Source organism: Micromys minutus, assembly GCF_963924665.1.
Source record: "Micromys minutus genome assembly, chromosome: 1".
Taxonomy (NCBI): Eukaryota; Metazoa; Chordata; class Mammalia; order Rodentia; family Muridae; genus Micromys; species Micromys minutus.
This window is the reverse complement of record NC_137969.1, coordinates 132,941,760-132,962,253: the sequence shown is the minus strand read 5'-3', so window position 1 is coordinate 132,962,253 and position 20,494 is coordinate 132,941,760. Positions and strand designations below refer to the sequence as shown.

Below are 20,494 nucleotides of genomic sequence, written 5' to 3'. Positions count from 1 at the left end.
TTTATTGAAAGTGAATTTGTGAGGACAAATCCCATATAATTCAACCAAACCCAGACAATGCTGTGGATGCCAAGAAGTACATGCTGACAGATGCCTGACATAGCTATCTCCTAAGAGGCTCTGCCAGAGTAACACAGAGTCAGATACTCTCAGCCAACTCTTGAACTGAGAATGGGGTCCTCAGTGGAGAAGTTAGAAATAGGACTGAAGGAGCAGAAGGGGTTTGCAACCCCATAGGAAGAACAACAATATCAACCAACCAGATGCCCCAGAGCTATCAGGGACTAAACCACCAACCAAATAGTACACATGTAGGGACGCATAATTCCAGCCACATATGTAGCAGAGGATGGCCTTATCAGGCATCAAGGAGAAGAGAGGCCCTTGGCCTTGTAAAGGCTCAATACACCAGTGTAGGAGAATGCCAGGGCCAGAGATGGAAGGGAGTGGGTAAGTGGGGAAACACTCTCATAGAGACAGGGGAAGTGGGAAGGGATAGGGGGATTCTAGATGGGAAGTCAGGAAAGGGGATTACATTTGAGATACAAGTAATGCAAATATCCAATAAAAATGAATTTGCATTTTTACAAAATAGAACCAGTGATGTGTGGAGTCTTGCTCTCAAGACACCTTCTCTGTTGCCCTAATTTGAAGTGCCAGGGCTTTCCCTTCACCCCAGTGGTGCTAATCATATTACCAGTTACATCTGTATTCACACTGCCTCCTATATAGAGCTAGATTTGCTCACATTGTTTCTTTGACATATATGTTTTATATATTTCTGCTTCCTACCATACTCTCTCGCTATAAACATAGGTGAGGTCAATAAAGTGTAGTCATTCCAGAGTCTGAATACACTTCTATAGTGACATTTCCTGCAGATCAAACCAGTGCAACTCAAGCTCTCAAAATGTGAGTGAAATGCACGGTGCTCTTAGCCAGAATATTGTATAAATATTTCATAGCGCAGTTCTTGATAAAATACCTGAACTTAAACCCCACTGCTACCTCATAAGTTGTTCTTCCACCCTCCAAATTTCCTTTGGTATCACTTTCAAATTCTACTGTAATGGCCCATTAAGCTCTACATACAACTCTTAAGGACTTCTTATCTAGCCAAATTCTATAATCTTCTATATTCCTCCTGTAAAGCAGCTTGAAATTAGTCACAAAATTTGCCTGATTAAAACTATGGCCCAGTTCCCTTGGACAGATTTTCTGTGTTGTTTACTTTTCCTGTTGCTATGCTAAAGTTCCCTGGCAAAATCACCTTACCTGTAAGAAGGTATAATCTGGCCCACAGCTTGAGCGTGTACTTAGTTATGATGGGGATGTTCTGGAAGCCAGAAAATGAAACAGCACTGATCCTGTTGTAACTTTACTCAGGGGACAGAGAATGACCACTGATCATACTTAATTGATTTCCTCCATTTCAGACAATTTTTTCAGTGCATTCCCTGCCCATGCTTTATTGCTAAAATATACATATAGGTGCATTTTCAGACTCTCAAAACGGTTCCTTTTCCCAGAAGTCAATTTAAAACCTAGTCATGGAGAAGGATAGTCCTGAATTTTATTTTTTTTAAATTCTGGACTTTAATTTTTGAGGAAATAATATAACTACATCATTTACTCTTTCTCTTTCCTCCTTCCAATCATTCCCGTCTATCCCGACTTGCTCTTTCAAATCCATGGTTTCCTTTTCATTAATTGTAGTTATTTAAGTATTATATATTGCATACATACATATGATATATGCATACATATATGTATGCCATATATATGTATATATATATGTATATATATATATATGAAATACACTTAATAATATGTATTCCTAAATACAACACTATATAAAATGTTGCTTGTTTGTATGTCTTCAGGATAAGACTTAATAATCACTTAGTGCTGGATAAACAATTGGTTGCTCTTCACTGGAAGACTATTTCTCTTGCTTTCAGAATTCTGTGCTTGCCTGTATTATGTGTGTGTGGGTTTAAGCCTCTTGAGCTTTCCCCCTCTTTGTATTATTATTTTTAATATTTTTCATGAGATGGATTGTGAAAATATGATTTCTCCTTTTCCACTGTCTCCTACCTATGTCCTTCTTATTCTCTCTGTCTACTAAACTTCACGTTCATTTTCTCTCACTCTCAAAAACATTACAACCTTACTTTTAAAGCAGGTGTTCCCAACTTAATTAGTGTAATCAATGGAATCCCCCACAAGCCATAGGCTAACCGAATACAGATAATTCCTTGCAAGGTGTATCCAGAGACTTAGCTCCTAGGATATTATTGCTCATGACAAGTTGACAATATTAACCATCATAGCTTAGTATAAAATGTCAACACTTTAACATTAAAGTGTACTATTATCTGGTTCTATTAGTATATTTATTCTAATTCCCTTTTACCTCACAGTGATGCTTTCTCATCTTCCCAAAAGTACCATAAAGTAGGATAAAGGTGAAAGCAGTGGTTTTCAAACTCCTAATGCTTCAACCCTTTAATACAGCTGCTTGTATTATGGTAACCCCCAACCATAAAACTATTTCATTAAGAACTGCTTATCTACAAGAAATTCTTACTCTTCCTTCAAAGTTCACTACCAATCACCCTTCAACAAGAAGCCTTTCCTGGCCTTCCATCTCCTTGCTTCCTTCTCCTTCACTGCTGTCTTCACTTGGATGTGTGGCTGTTAGTGCACGTTCCGTTGGTCTCATTAATTATTTTCTACTTGATTCCTAATCATTCAACGTTCCCACATATATTTTTCATCAATTCCCTTGCCTCTCTCCTTCAGTATCTATTTATTTCTCCTTGTGAAATATGCAAATAAACATATACAAAAATACTTGGGTTTAAAATTGTTTTCTAGAGAAGCCCTTGGTCCTGTAAAGGCACCTTTCCCCAGTGTAGGAGAATGCCAGGGTGCTGAGGTGGGAGTGGGAGAGGACAGGGAGCATCCTCACAGAAGTAGGAGGATTTGAGATAGGAGTGGGGGAAGCAGAAAGGGGATAACATTTGTCATGTAAATACATAAGCTACCTAATAACATTCTCTGATTTCATTCATCTTTTACGTACTGTACTGCTGTATTTTTCTACTCTTTTTCCATAGGATAAGCCAAACAAAACAAAACTAAACAAAACCAAAATCAAAAATAAGCTTGAATTATGTATGTTTTTGTCTCGATTTCTCATCCCAGTCATTATAAATCCTTTTCTGTTCTATCAAATATGTTATTGAATTACCCCATCAATGACCCCTACATTGTTAATTTGAAGATCAATTTTAGCCCAAATATTGTTTATTTAATCAGCAGCAATTGATTAAGCTGATTCCATACGACCCTTTTGAACACTTGACATATATTTACTTGATTTTGGGGAAAGCTTTGCATTATTCTGCTATGTAGCTCTCTATTTTTAAAACACTTTATTGATATTTTCTCATAGCGCTGTCATATTAATATGAAAGTGTACCAGAACTCGACAGGCTTTTGCCTTGATAACCTATGCTTGCGTTTTTGGAACTTTCATGTAGCATCTTGCTCAAAGTATTATCTTTACACTTACAACTGTAAAACTTGCATTTCAAACCATAGAGTCTGCCTGAATTTCAGACTTTTATATACACAGTTACTTGATGGAATCACACGAAAAATTCACTTCAGTATAACAAATTTCAAAGTGTAAAGACTAAACTTGCATCTTCTCTTTCTTACTTTTATTTAAACTGCAGTTGACTGCAATGCCATTCTTTTCTCCTGGTGCTCAGGACATTACATTGGTAGTCTTCTATGCCTTTTCTCATATTTCATATAAATTCCATCAGCAAACACAATAAACTATAACTTTATATAAATGACAAATGTGACCATTTCTTATCATATGCTTTCTCATTTTTATTTATTGACTCTTCTCTCATACAATATGTCTCTACCAGAGGTGTGGCTTCCTTGGCTTCTCCAAGCTTCCTTTCCTACTTCCCCTCTTCCAAGAACATTCTCTCCTCCTATCCTTTCAGAAAAAAAAATCAGGCCTCCAAAAGATAGCAACCAAACATGACAAAATATAATATAAGACAGGGCAAAAGCCCTCAGACTGAGCGTAGGCAAGGCAACTTAAGAGGACAAGAATCCAAAGAACAGGCAAAAGAGTCAAAGACACATCTGTTCCTACTGATAGGAGTCTGCTAGGCCCCCACCCACTAGAAATACCAATCTAGCATCTATAACATATATGTTGAGGACCTGATACAGGCCCATGAAACCCCTGCCCTGCTTACATAGCCAGTCATTGTGAGCCCATATGAGCCCTGCCTAGTTGATTCAGTGGGCTGTGCTCTCCTGGAGTTCTGTATCCCTGTTTCCTACAGTCTTTGTTCTCCCTCTTCCATGGGATTTGAAGAGCTACAAGGGGAAGAAGATCTCCAAAATTGACACTCTCTGGACAATGTCTGACTGACTGTGGGTCTCTACATCTGCTCCCATCTGCTGGCAGGGAAGCTTCTCTGATAAATGGTCAGATCCAATATATGAATATAACAGAATATCATTAGAAACATTTCATTGATTTTTTTTAAAAGACTAGTTTCATTTGGTCTTAACGCTTAGGTCTCTAGGTTATCTATTTTCCAGATCTTGGCCATCCACTCATTGCCACGCATGGACTCTCTCTTGTAGTAAACCTCATGTTAAATCAACCACTGGGTGTCCATTTCCACATCCTTGTGTCGCCTTCCTCTGTAGCATTTTATGCAGGTGGAAGAGATCACAAGTTAAAGGTTTTCAAGCTCAGGTTATGTCCAGGTTTCTTTCTCTTTCTGGGGCTTGAAGAATACTTTCTCCCACCAGAGACACTAGAAGGTAGGGATGAAGTATCCATGCAGCCAGCTTTGATGGACCCATATTCAATGAGTTGCTTAGATGTTTTTCTTGCATATAGAGCCCTGCTGTCAGCTTACAGAGAGTTACCTTCTGTCCTACCATTAGCCTGTGTTGTTTGGGCATCTAAACTTTCTAATATTCTATTCCAAGTAACAATGGAAGTATCGCAAACACCTCTCAAGCCTTCTGTTTGTTTTTGTATACAAAGCTGGTCCTGCTAAAGCACAAACCACACCACTGAAATGTTCACCTTTCAGTGACTTTCCAATTTTCTCAAAGTCAAAGGCAGAACCATCGATAAAGGGAAAATTGTCAAATCAGGTTGGGAACTCAAGGATTCTTGTTCCTCTTCACCTTTTATTCTCCCCCATTTTAGCTTTGGGAGCCTCTCCCCTGCTCTATGAATAACACAAAATCACCATGCTCCAGAGCAAAGCATTCGTTATTCCTAAGCTCTAAACTCTCCTTCAAGACAGGCACAGCGCTCTCACTGCCCTTCATTATGTCTCTGCCAACATGTCCGCTATTCTTTGGGACTGTGGTCACCTTATTTATCGTAACAGCCTAATATCTCCAACATACCACATCTCTCCTCCCATTTTCATTTTATTTTCTTATAAAGAAAGTATTCTCTGAACTCTTATTCATTTTATTTGCGTATTGTGCCTTCCCCCACTAAAAACGTGGAGTCTAAGTTTCTCAACAGCTTCTGTTTTGTTTACTTTGTATCTCATAGCCTATAACTACATAGGCACTGCATTGGCATTTACTGAAGAAATGATTAATACATTTAGATATAGATTATGTTATCTCTGTGGAGTTGTATATCCTACAAGGGGTGAGCTGAATATGCTAAGTACAATAAAAAATCTTCAAAGGAACAGTAACTTCATAGAACAGTCAAATAGGAAAGGTCTTCTCTTGTTTCTGTTTTCTCCCAAGGTATTCTACTTCAACACAGTGTATATATTGGGGGAAAGCTGAAAAGTCTGTATGAATGAGATGAGTAATATAAATTTAGGATTCTGCCACTTAGAGCCAGAGATTAGCCCTTCTTTGGAAATAGTGACTAGGTGATCCCTTGAAAGATCCTACAAATGATGAAAATAATGGGAGTAATGCATGAGGGAAAAGAGGAGGAAGGCAGAAATGATTGAGGCACCAGGATGGAGAAAATAAATTAGTTAATCTTAATTGGGAAGGGAATGGTAAGCAATTCCCCCTGAAAGAGAGGTCAGAATTACAATCAACCTAGTATAATAAGCTTATAAATGCAATTTACATTTATTTTAATAGTAAATGTACTTTAGATTAATTTTCCCATTGTGTATAGTAAGACATTTTACTGTTATAGAAAATTTACATAAAAATCTAAAAATGATAAACTAATCATTTTCCTTTTCCTTTAGACTGTTCACAATCCAGTAAAGGTCTCAGATGACTGGCTCCTAATCAGGATCTAGACTCATCCCAATGAGATAACTCTGCCCTTTCTTGCAGTTTCTGCACTAGATCTTCCATTTCTAAGAAGCAGGGGGGAAAAAGAGCAAACATTTGTCTTTACTTCAGTTGTGACCCAGATCTCAGCCACATACACACTCAAAACTTCAAGGGGGGCTGTGAAACTAGAGTTTAGCCATATGCCTAAGAGCTCCACCTAGCCATCTCTGACCAACTATGAAGAGATGCCTTCCATTACAATTTTCACTGACTTTAAGAAATGATCAACTATCCAAACCCACCACTGCTCCCAGGGACTAAAACACCAACCAATGAGCACACATTCAGAGACCCATGGCCTGAGGTACATATGCAGCAGAGGACAGCATTTTCTGGCAACAGTGGGAGGAGCAGCCTTTGATCCAGCTAAGGTTCGTTTTCCCAGTGTAGGGGAACACCAAGGTGCTGAGGTGGGAGAGGGTGATTGAAAGAGGAGCACCTTCATGGAGGCAATGGGAAGGGGAAGGGGTTTGGAATTGGGGAAAGGGGATAACACCTGAAATGTAAATGGAGAGAATTACCGATAAAATACTTAAGCCTGTTGTCATTTCATGAACAGTGATTAAAATGTCATGATAATCTTAGATCAAAAACAAAGAAGAGTTACACATAAGTTAGAGAATCGGATGGCTTTGTTTTACTTACTTTACTAACAAATCTTGGCATCTTAGTGTCATAGGACTTTGAGAAGGGCAGATAGAATCTGTAGCACATTCTATTACACAAGAAGAAACTAAATCTGTCATAATGAGCAACAAGAATGCTTGACCTTTTCTCTAGCATCCACCCAGATCTGCTTTTGATTTTTATACAAACATCTTTTAAAAGATTTCAACAAATATCCTCTGGTGCCTTACATCTAAATTACTCAAAATGTCAAGACACAGGAACAAATTCATTCCCAAATAGCCATATAAATTAAATACTTCTCATGCAAGTATGTGAGCAACCATACCAACTGACTCATTAACAGATTGACATATCTAGGATGTCTCATGACAAGAGATAACATCAGATTGATCTAGATTATTAGAACCTCTTTTCACCCATCTACATGAAAGCAGAAAAAGTAGTAGCCATAAGACTCTAGTAATCATAAGTTGTGTTGCATAACCAGCAGATCTTAAGGGGAGAAGAATCTGAGATGTGACTAATAGCATCTTTTATAAGTTAATTGAAATTTTATGGACACAATGAGAGTTCTCCTAAAAATTATGTCAGCAACCCAGATCTTGAGGTGATAAAGCAGACTAACACTTGCAAAATGTTGAGCAGTTAAACTCTATTGTGAGTAAAAACACATCACACACATGTTGAGGGACTAACTAGTCCATGGCAAAGAATACACATGACTATTATTTTTTTAAAAAAGTACTGATCATAGCATCAAAAAGATTAAAGCTTCTAGAGTGACTTATGTGTTTTTCTTTAAATCTATGGCATTCAATGAATAGCTATTCTAGCATGCCAACTTAAGTGAATAAGTTAAAGCCAAAAAGTACTTCTAACTCAGAAGAGATGTATCTGCATATATTTTCATGTGACAGGGTGATATACCAAAGGTTACGAGACTGGTATACACAGAAGACCACTGGGAGGTTTGAGTGTACCATTTCAATTTAGCAGGGTAATAGTACATCCTCTCCTAAGGTCTATTTGGCCAAACTAGCCATTGGTGCTTAACCCCAGTGATAATGCAAGCTATTTTATTCCACCTAGTAAATGCAAGCATGGGCCTGGATAAAGTAATCAAACTAAATTCAGTTCATATATTACCACTTGCTCTGACATATTTCATCTTTTTCTTGCTTAAATTTCACCAAATATTTGTCTGATGTCTAATATGACGGATTCTCTTCAGAAAAAGGCTGCTAGAAAAGTCAAACAAAGGTACAATTTGTACTTTTAAAAAGTCTGCTCAGCTGAGCATCATTCCTCATACCTGCAAAATGTGATGTTCGTAATGGTGATGGTTAGGTAGGAAGAATTCTGTGAGAAGAACTTGACCTTGGGAAAGTGGGAGAAAGATTGGAAGGGGAAGAAAAAAGGAGAAGGAGGTAGTAGAGAAGAAGGAGTAATGGGAAAAGAATAAGTAGGTGGTGAGGGTTGCGGGCAGGTGCAACCTAATTTCTATTATAGATTTTAAAACACGTGGTAAAATACACTCAGGAACAAATGAATAAATAAATAAAACAAGTATTATGATGATTTTAGATTGTATGAGATAATACAGGATTAAAATGACATGTGTATTTAATAAACTTTCAAAGGCAAAGAAAAAACTTCTGGTCAAATAAACTGCATTCTATGTTGAGTTCCAGATTCTAACCATTGCAGAACATAGAGACTGGGAAAACTGTGTTCAAGATACCATGATGGAGTACAACTATTTATCAAGCAACATGTCAAGGAGGAAAAAGTAACACATTAACAAACATTAACCATAGTATTGTCCTTAAAGCTGTCAATGACCTGGACTCTGACTTGGCTTCTGATCCACAGAAAGGCATGCGTCACTGTGAATTTCATGCAGGTTACCCGGGAAGACAAAGGCACTCTGGTTGAGCTAGTAGACTCTATCTGGACCAATTACAAAGACAATATGATAAAATCTGCAGCCACTGGGGAGGCAAGGTCCTGGGTCTAAAACTCTGTGGCATACACTGCAAAGTTGAAAAAAAAGTTCAGAGGCAAAATATCTGTCCTCCAAAATGTGTTAAACATACACTGCTGAGTTTTGTGTATATAAATATGATTTTCAAATTGTCCTTTAAAACTTGAGTTAGATACTAGTGGACATACAGTAGGCTCTCCACTAACACACACACACACACACACACACACACACACACACGGAGATAGATCAAAAATGGGATAAAGTACAGATATATGAAGTATAGGTTTATATCACCCATTAAGACAACTCCCTGGGACTCCACCTTGACACTAGTCTCAATGAGAACATAACAAATGCATGAAATGAAGCTTGTACCCATAAATGTGCTTATTAATCTCCCTCTATGCAATGCCAGTGGAGGACATCTCTTTATGAGGTTATATGAACTCAATCTCTACTTTGGAAAATTGAAATCATCATTATTAGAGTTTTATTATTATCTACCTGTGGCTAGGACAAGTCTATTCCGGAAGAAGCATAACTCACAATAATGAAGCATAATGCAAGCTTCTCCCTTCTTGCTCACCCCAGAATTGAACTCTGAAATACAAATATCATGGGGATGAGTTCATTTTCATAATTGAAAAAATGGAAAATACTGCATTGACCAGTCATCCTCAAGTTTCTCCTTTAGATTTCTAGGCAAAAGAGTCCACTCACTTCTTGTGATGGATTTCCATTTCCTATACAGCAGATTATCTCCATAAAGTTCTGAATTCTCAGACATATAGAACAAAATGGATATTTCCAACAACTTTGCTCTAGAAATCTTTTATCTATGTAGAACTACAAGCAGATAAGCAATATTCACATTGTCCAATGTTCAATAGAATTCAAATCTCTGAAAGGAGGTATTGAATGACTGGGATATCTATTTCATGTTTTCATTTAAATTTTGATTTTTCATGAATTGATGTATTAGCATAATATTCAGACAAAATCTTTATGTGATATTATGTGTATGTGTGGAATCCTGATTTAATCTCTCTCTCTCTCTCTCTCTCTCTCTCTCTCTCTCTCTCTCTCTCTCTCTCTCTCTCTCCCTCTCTCATAATCACTGAAGTGAAATACAGTTAGAATACACTCCATCTGTTTATATATAGTTGTTTTCTTAATATTTTCCTTTGCTTGAGGGAAAAAGGTGATCTTAAAACTTAAAGTAATATATAAACGTGATTTTTAAAGTAGCTTTCATAAACAAGTGGTGGTATTTTTATAAATTTTCTCCTAAGCTACAGATGGGTATACATTATCTGCTATCAGTGTGAACACGTTCTTAGAAAAGCAGAAGTCACCCCCAAGATGTTGATAATATACTGATACTCTTTGGGGAAATTACTAAGCTCTTGCACCCCATTCCCTAAGAAGACAATGATAATGCTGAGTCACCCAAACTGTTTATTAATTCTTAACTCCACTATCACACGGATGTCATGCTTTAAAATCATGTCTTATTTTGCATTTTTAAACATAGTGGGTTTATGATATATATGACATCATCAGTAATTAAAAAAACAGAAAATCCATAATTCAACAAGAAAATGATAATTTTATGAATAAGGAGAAATGACAATGTCAGAGATAACAGGAAGGAGATTTCTTATTTTGAGGAATCCTATGTTATTCTGAGGTAGTTCAGAAAACTGCTCAGAATAGCTAGAGGTATAGGACAGGATGCAATGGTCTCTCAATAGATCACAAGGCCGGATACAGAGTCTCTAACACTCTACCCAAGGGGAGTATCATTAACTTAATAAGTTTCTTATGTTTGCTCAGAGACTGGCAATACACCAAAAAAGCTCCATTTACTTTTTATTTAAACTTTCAGACATGACCCATTCCCCAAAGAGCGGAAACTGAGGTTAGTGAATGTCAATTCATTCACATAACCCTAGCTAGTTGGGGTTAAAAATGCAGGACAATCTTACTTAAAACCAAAAGTCAGAGAAAGAAATCAGAGATGCCAGGTACTAATATTTTTTTTTTCAAATAAAAATTCTGTTTGTGTAAAAGTATCTTATATGCAGTTCAATGGGAAAAATACAGGGTACACTGTTGATAAAAACAGAATAATCAGGGGTTTGAGGGCTGATTGATATGTTTGGTTTTTTGGTTATTGAACTATTATTATTCTCTTTTATTAATACACATGTATAAGGTAAAAATACATAAATAAACATAAAATAATTGAAGAACATCTGGATTGTAGAAGTGTAGAAACAGGGAATACTTTGGTATACTCCTGCCGAATTTAGAATCCAAAGTATTCTAATTTCTTGTACTCTATCTCCTACTTAATTCTAGAAACTGTGTTCTCTGTAAAGTACTCTCTATTGTACACACATATATACCAGAAACCCATACACGCACAAAGACATATACACATGTATACACATGCACACTCATGCATGCATGTACACATATACTTTATTTTTTTAAGAATTATTTATTTTATGTGAGTACACTGTAGCTGTCTTCAGACACCAGAGGAGGGCATCAGATTTTGTTACATATGGTTGTGAGCCACCATGTTGTTACTGGGAATTGAACTCAGGCCCTTTGGAAGAGCATTCCATGCTCTTAACCACTGAGCCATCTCTCAAGCCCACATATATATCTTATAATACCTGTTTACAAGCCTCTCAGTATTCCCTATGACCTCCTGATTTAGACTATGATGACTATGGCCTTGTAGACACAAGTATACTGTCACTACACTGACCAGGTAGGTATATTCCCCTGATTTCGCCAAAACCAACAAATCTCTCTCATTTCCATATATACACAAACACACACACACACACACACACACACACACACACACTGCTTTTGATTATGACTACACTGGATATCAAGAAATGAATAAACTAGATAAAATAAAATTGAGGCTTACTTTTTATAAACTATGAGGACTTAACTCTTAGGCCAAGCTGACAACCATGCCATCGACCATGGTACTATCCTTCCTCTCTTATTATCCCCAACTAAACTAAACACAGAAAAGTCACATACAACTATCTATCATTGCAAATCGTTATATGGAAGTCTTCATTAAGTATAGCAAAGAAACCAAGGCTTCATTTACTGAGCATCAATTTACTCTTACTGTTGCCTTCCAAGTAGGTTAAAAAGAATTCAACCAGTCTGGAGAGATGGCTCAGTGGTTAAGAGCACTGACTGCTCTTCCAGAGATCCTGAGTTCAATTCCCAGAAACCACATGGTGGCTCACAGCCATCTACAATGAGATCTGATACCCTCTTTTGGTGTGTTTGAAGACAGCTACAGTGTACTATATATAATAAATAAATCTTAAATAAAAAAAAAAACTTCCATAAAAAAAACTTTCTTCTGTTGAGTTGGCATAAATAAAATGAAATTGCTGTGTTCAGTAAGAATGCACGAACATCCAAATTTGAAAAAAAAAAAAAAAAAAGAATTCCACCAAGGCCTTTAAGGGAATCTGAATTTTTACTAAACTCCAAGGAACCAGAAATAATGAGTAGAAAAGTAAGGTGCTCAATTGTTCCAGACCTTGGGAATATCACCTAAAGCAGCATTTTCCCTTAAAAGCTTTGACAAGTGAAAAGAAGTACATTAGTCATGACTGAATCACCACATCATGAACAATCTCACATATACATTCAAAGATGCTTGATATTTTTTGCCAACTCGCAGAAGCCTTCTTAAAAAATTTTGAGAATAGGGTCACAGAAAGCAGTGTCCCATGCATATTTAACTCATATTTGCTCATGTATATGACCAAGAAAATGCTTTGCATATCAATTATGAATTTCATTATTAAGAAATTTTAGGCTGTCAAAAATCTTAAAAGCCAAATTTTCCCCATAATGTAGAGATGCATTTGCATTCACCCTCCTTATAAAGGGCACCATTAGAATATAAAGGAAACACTGAATGACAATTCTAAAGACAATTAGCTATCTTCTTCTTTTTGTACATCTTTTTTTAAAACTTCTACTATATATTCTATTAAAGTTGATGTATAAGTTGTCACCATAGGGCAGCTATACCTATATTCTGAACTGCCTGAGACAGAAGCGATATAAAGAGAAAAATGCTTCCAAATATAGCTTTTTTTTAGCTATAAGCTTCCAAGTAAATTAGTTGCTAGCTGTATTAGTTCATTACTTATTCTAAACATCCTTCGGAAGAAGGAATCCCATCAGGAAGTCTTTATTTGTAAAATGCCCACTCCTAGACTTATGGTTTGAAAATATTATTCTTATTGAGTGACTCTATTAAGAGACTCTGTGGAAATTTTCTGAATCAGGACATATCTGGAATAAGTGTGTCCATGGGTGACTCCTTGGGAGCTGATCTGCTTCCTCTTCCACGTTCTTCTTCCTGGCCTACCATGGTGGGAAATTGTGCTCTTCTACAAAATGTTTTTCACCTTGATGGAATGGGCTCTCTGAAGCAATGTGCCAAAATAAATTCTTCCTCCTTTTTTAATTCTGCTAGTGTGCTGACAAAAGTCCCTAATGCACCATCTAAAAGAGCTCAGCTCTCCCTGGTAATTTGAGCTTATTTCATTCCTGCTATTATCTCAAGCTTAAGTATATGTAAAACTATGGGGCTTTTTAAGCTCATAATCATCATTACACATTCCCAGCATTTAAATTTAAGTGCCTTCAAGCTCTGGGTAGCACATGTAAATGCTTGGGGTTGGTGAAGTCTGAGGAACAAGGCAGAGAGGTGAAGTTGGGGGTCTGAGAGAAAGAAGAAAACATATACATATGCCTAATCCTAAGAAATTACTTGTGTCTAATTTCTACTCAGTTGTCTCTACAAGCTAAGAGGTTCCAGTGGCAGTGGGTGACCATTGTTTTTGACAAGAAAAGAAAGAAAATATGTTTTTCTGTTTGTGAGAGCTTTTACTTTATAATATTAAGTAAAACATACATTTAAAAACCCAGTCAATTTTCATGCTTGCAGGGAAAATTCAAAGTATTGTCAATTGAGCACACCCTTACTAGATTGACTTTGTATGCAAATTTTATGCATCAATGTGTTTAATGTTATGTATCAATTCAACTAGATCACACTACTCATATCTTCTGTCAAATACAACTGAAAGAGCTGTAAACCACATTTTACATAAAATTATTAATTAAGTCATTTGACTTTGAATAAAACAGAATGTTCTTCATATCATGAATCCTTGCTGAGTCAGTAAAAGACCTTGGTAAAAAGACATTGGCGTCTTAGCAGAGAAAAGGCAGGATTTCCTGTGACCCAAACAGCAATATCAATTCATATCAATTTAACCTGCAGATTTTGTATTTTTTTACCACAGTTTGGCACCAATTGCTGAAAATAACTAAATTCAGATAGATAGATAGATAGATAGATAGATAGATAGATAGATAGATAGATAGATAGATAGATAGATAGGTAGGTAGGTAGGTAGGTAGATTTAAAGAAAGGGGAGAAAGTAGGGGAACTCTTATTGATTCTGATTTCCAGAAGAACTCATCTGCTTGTTTCTCAGGTGATCCACATAGGACTTATATTTGGCCAATCAATTTATATAGCTTTAGCTCCATGAACTAAGTTATCTATGATCTGAATTACAGAGAGCCACATGTAACATTTCTTTTGATTACACATTAGTACTCAAATTTCTTCTTTCAAATATCAAAACAGGTTCCAAAATAAAGATCTTGAAATATCTTTTACACTATTATGTATTTTATTCTCATCTGGTCTCTCAAAGCTAAGAATTTAAAAGAGATCCCGTTTCTGCCCTCCCTGGTTTATACGTGCTCTAACTTGGATGTTGCTGTATTCAAATGTTGCTCTGTATATGACATTTTTGTCTCTTATTTTGTAAAATGAAACTCAGGGGTTTCAATATTTACTTTTCTCTACTTCCTTCAGCTACTTCTATCTTAATGTAGGGCATGCATCCTTATAGGCCAGTGTTCTTTTTGGGAAAAATGCTGAAAAAAACAATTAATTAACAATACCTTACAAAATATTTATAAAGAATTACATACGGATATTTCTTTCACTAGCAATTGGCAAAGGCAACTATTGCACGGTCTGTGATTTTAAATTATCATAAATTGTTTTAAACATTTTTTTCAAATCATGTTTGTGTTCCTATGTAAGTACAGTTATCACCTGAATTCTATAAAACTACTGAGGCACAGAAAGACTTGAAAACTTGTTCAAAGTTCATAAGTGCTTTTAGTTTTATATACAATCTTTTAGAAATCTGATTTTAACAATTAATTTTATTTCCATTCCTTATCCCTCTCCCACATTTTAACTCACCCCTTTCTTCCTGCCCCCAGGTAACTATTCTGTGTATCTGTGTGTACGTGTGTGTGTGTGTATGTGTTTGTACATGTCTATGTGTATACATCTCTTTGACTGCTTATTTGTGCATGGCTTTGTGCGTTTTGTCTGTCTATGTGTATATGTGCTGTGTGTATGTGCATGGATGTTTGTACATACATATTTGTCTGTGTCTGTGGGTATGTGTAATGTACATATGTGTCTGTGTTTGCATGTCTATTTCTCTGTATATGTTTATCTGTATGCATATGTAAACAGATACACAATTTTTAACTACTATGTATGTGTGTTGAAGTATGCTTACTCTATTTTAACAGACAGTATAAAATACTTAATGACCACTTATTTCAAAATTATCTCACTATTTAACTGAGGTCATAAAGGTTCATGGAACTTTGGGACTTTAGCTACTCTGTCTATTTGTCATTTAGATCCTGTAAATCCATGGGGTAGGTAGAGAATAAGACCTGTAGACAATAAATCTATGTGAATACCTTTTTATGTCAGGCCAGAGACTCTTCATGTTTCCATAGGATACGAAGAGAAGATACCAAGGAGAGCTAATGGCCTGAAAGAGAAGGAAATTCATCCTAGTGTGTACATAATCCATAGACCATAAACTCCTGGAATAATTTCCAAAATTTGAGGGTTGTCAAAATGAAAAGAAGTCAGTACATTCTGTTATACAGCAAATGTAAGCCACTTAGCATATGACTGTATCACCAAAGAGCTACTTTCCGATAGAACTCTGAATCCAAAGAGGAGATGGACAACATATCCTTCTCCAGTTTTCTACCAATGACCCCATCTGAAACATCCTTAGGATAAAACAGGCACAACAGTAGAAAAAGAGAATCTGAAACAGAAAGCAGCTTTGAAGCAGCTGCATAGTAAATCTTACATTTAGTCGTTCAATATGTGCAGCTTTCGTTTTCATATATAATATGGTGGGGAATTTCAGTTCATTCAAAAACAAATAAATAAACTTGAAGAACAAATCCCCATATATTATAATAAAGTATATATCATAAGTAAAATAGTTGATTTAGAGACCTCCAGTCAGCACAGCATATGATAGTCTTAACCTGAAGCTGTATTAATTCAGTTTTTTTTTTTTTATGTAGACATGTTAAGAAGAGTTTTTGTATACTTGAAAAAAATAAAAAGTTACAAGGATTTTTGTGGTCATAAATCTGAGAAAAGGCAGCTTTCCCAATGTTAATAGAAAATTAAACTTCCATAGATATTTTTAATAAAATCCTATCACTAGTAACTATACCCCTGTCTACCCTTATCATTAGTTTGAAAGGTCAAATACTGTGATTTTTACAAGCTGCTCAAACTGTGAAATATGTGTTTGAAGAAGTAAATTCAAGCTCCACATAAGGCAGCAGGAAATCCTGTCCCTTGCTTTGTTACTTGCAGTGTACCTCATTAGTTTAAATACTATTTTCCTCCATCCGAGTCTGAGTTTTCTGAATTTTTTACTTGACTCTATACCAATGACTTCTTTTAATGCTCAAATTCTGTTATTCAGTAGGCCCACTAGGAACAGCATACACCTGCCTTTTCATGGGTTGATAGAAGGAAAAGAGAAAAAGTTTTTTAAAACAGTCAAACACATTTTGTCCAGGTTTCTTGGAAAATGAAAATGTTTTCTTGGGCAGGAGAGATGGCTCAGCAGTTAAGAGCGATGACTACTCTTCCATAGGTCCTGAGTTCAATTCCCAGCAATCACACAGTGGCTCACAACCATCTGTAATGGGATCCAAGGCCCACTTCTGGGGTGTCTGAAGAAAACTACTGTGTACTCATATAAATAAAATAAATTATTTTTTTAAAAAGCTCTTTAAAAAGAAGCAAAAATGTGTTTTATTCTTTCAGACATTCATTTTTCTCAGTCCATAGTTGTAACAAAATACTTGAAACTGGGTAAGGCAAGTTTTATCTATTGGTTCTGGAGGTTCAAAGACATGCTACTGCCTTTACACAGATGGGGGAAGGCTCCATGGGAGGGTGGGAGTACAATCACGTATGTGTGAGTATGTGAGGCAGCCTCACATAGCCAGATCTGAAGATTAAACATGAAAAGAAAAACATAGGATGTGGTATGATGGGTACATATTGTGGAATGTCTCAAAGTTGAATGGAAGATATGACACATAGGTATTTAATACTTCAGGGGAAACACTAGTGGGCAATAAACTACTAAAGAAAAAATTCACCTTAGTTTTTGCATACATCAATAGGCTATGAACATAAGGAGATACATTAAAATGTCTAGCTTGGATTTAAAATGCCACTTCATTTAGGCATTCCTGCCAGAAGTCATCCTCAATCCTTGAAAAGCACCAAGCTTCAGCCATTTTTCAGCACCTGAGATACTGGGTGAAGTCTTGTTTTCCCTCTGCCATTTTAAATCTTGGGACTGGAAGTTCTTCCCTGACATTTAGAAAGAATAAAAAGAAACATTATCCTGAATATAAGTGATGAAGCAAATTAATGGCATAATCTCTTGAAAACTAAGACTTCTAATACATTTGTTAATAAACTAGAGCAGGAAAAACTGATCCCACCAACTTTCTGCCTCTATCATAAAACCTCTGCTTCAGGCAAGTTCTCTGAACTGCACATCACCGTTGTCAGAAAATAGATCTATGGTTTGATTTTTATTCTCATCTGAGATGTGGTAGGTGAAAATAAAAATACAACCATTTGTCCCTTGGAACATAGCTATTCGCCTTGTCTAACATGATCATTGTCCCTAATAACCCAGCAGTCACTGTAGAGTAAATGTAAGCTTAACATAAAAGGATGCAGCGATTCTGGCTTCCAAGCACACGAATATTTTTAAATGCTATGTAATCTTGCAGCACATTCAAGGGTATATAGATAAGTCGAATGGGCTTTCCAAATAGATTTACCCTAAGAGTTGCTTACATTCGGTTAATCATTTTGCTTTTTATTTGATTCAGTTTTGGAAAGTATGGCAACAGAAATAAATGTAAATTACAATGGCAAAATTATTGCTCAAGACCACTCATAAGGAAGAACAACAATATCAACCATCAGACTCCCAAGAACTCCAAGGAATTAAAACACCAACCAAAGAATACACATAGAGGGACCGATGCTCCAGCCTCATATGTAGCAGAAGATGACGTTGTCTGACATCAATAGGAGAAGCCCTAGGTCCTATTGTCTTAGTCAGGGTTTCTTTTTTTTCACAAAAGTCATGACCAAGAAGCAAGTTGGGAGGAAAGGGTTTATTCAGCTTACTTACAGAATATTTTTGATCATCACCAAAGGTGAAGTGAGTACTGGAAAAGCAGGTCAGGAAGCAGGAGCTGATGCAGAGGCCATGGAGGGATGTTACTTACTGGCTTGCTTCCCCTGGATTGCTCAGTCTGCTTTCTTATAGAACCCAGGTCTACCAGCCCAGGGATGGCTCCACCCACAATGGACTGTGCCCTCCCCCTTGATCACTAGTTGAGAAAATGCCTTACAGCTGGATCTCATGGAGGCATTTCCTCAACTGAGGCTCCTTTCTCTGAAATAACTCCAACTGTGTTGACACAAAACCAGCCAGTACACCTTTGAAGGCTCCTTTCCTCAGTTTAGGGGAATGCCAGGGTGGTGAGGTGGGAAGGATGGGTGGGAAAGGAAGCACCCTCATAGAAGCAGGAAAGGGGGATAGCATTTGAAATGTAAATACATAAAGTATCCAATAAAAGGGGGAAGTGGTTGCCTTTATGTGATAGGAAAATTTATGTGTTGGTTAGATTTTTGTCACCTTACACAAGCTAAAGTCAGCTGAAAGGGCAGGCAGAACCTCAACTGAAACAATGTCCTATTAGTAGCCTGAAGGCACGTCTGCAGAGAAATTTCTTGATTGGTAATTGATGGGAAGGACTGCTCTTCTCCATATTTCTTTGCAACACAGCAATTTACCACAGCAATTGATACCTAAATCTTTAATATATTGGTCAGTTATTTAAACAAATATTAAAGATGAATATATATATATATATATATATATATAAAGATTACTAGACCATGGTGTTATGCATTTTTTCCTTGCTTAATTATAAATTTATAATTGTACAAAATAAAAATTATAAAATTATGGAATTATAATTTTATTTTTTTCCTGGAGAAACAAACTTTTTTTTATTATTTTAGCATTCTGTACAGGCAGAAATAAAGAAGAATAAAACATAAATGTGAAAAGCTTAAGACTCAGCTTGTAATAGTCAATAATATAACACCTCTATCTCATTCCAATGTCAAATAAAAAAACAAAACACCCCACCACCACCAACCAAAAACAGGCCAACTAAGATCATAAGAGAATCAAAGTTCACTTCATAACTCCATCTCTAGAAATCACCTCCTGGTGTCTTCACATCTTCCTCTTCTGTATACTTATGTACAGAACATTGTTTCTGCAGATGAACATGTCTCCGTACTTTTCAGCTCCTGGTTTACATACCCCTCTGTCTTCTCCAGTGCTATATTCATGTAACCAACCAGGCAGGCCAGGGCCCCTCAATAATCCACACCAGAATTTAATTTCACCACAACTGGCCCAATGATCTGCTTAAGAAATCACTAGGAGTTTGCTTCCAAAGATTCATTTTTAACAATCTTGGGAGGCAGGAAACCTGAGTTCTGATCTCCTCTGCTACTTAATTAGCTGTACAGCTTGGGTAGCTCATCAGCATTTCACCTGTCATGGCCCCAGGCTCATCTTGCAGCAGGATCCAGAGCCCTCACAGGCTGGGCTCCCACGGACACTGGAATTATAGTTCTTACAAAAAGTTTAGTTTTAGAAGACATAAAAAGATAAATATATGCCTATATTTACATTAGTATAAAATATTGCATAAATGTCACATAGAATTTTTGAAACTTTTATTCTAAGAAATTTTAAATCAAAATGTAAAATAAATAAATAAATAAAGATAAATCCACACTAATTTCAAGTCAATTACATTGGATGTCAATCTGTTAGACATATAAGGCACTGAAGAAATGTTAGGTTAAATCCCTGAAAACATTACGTCCCACATTCTAGCAATGACTCTTAGAAAGCCCTT

The 20,494-nt window shown here is 36.4% G+C and overlaps 1 pseudogene across 1 annotated transcript; it reads right to left on the bottom strand.

The window, feature by feature from the left end:
* Positions 1–19,797: 19,797 nt before the first annotated feature.
* Positions 19,798–20,032, bottom strand: LOC308415590 (U6 snRNA-associated Sm-like protein LSm6; annotated as a pseudogene). Its single transcript has one exon. The product of its transcript is annotated as a U6 snRNA-associated Sm-like protein LSm6 (transcript).
* Between the last annotated feature and the right edge of the window lie 462 nt (positions 20,033–20,494).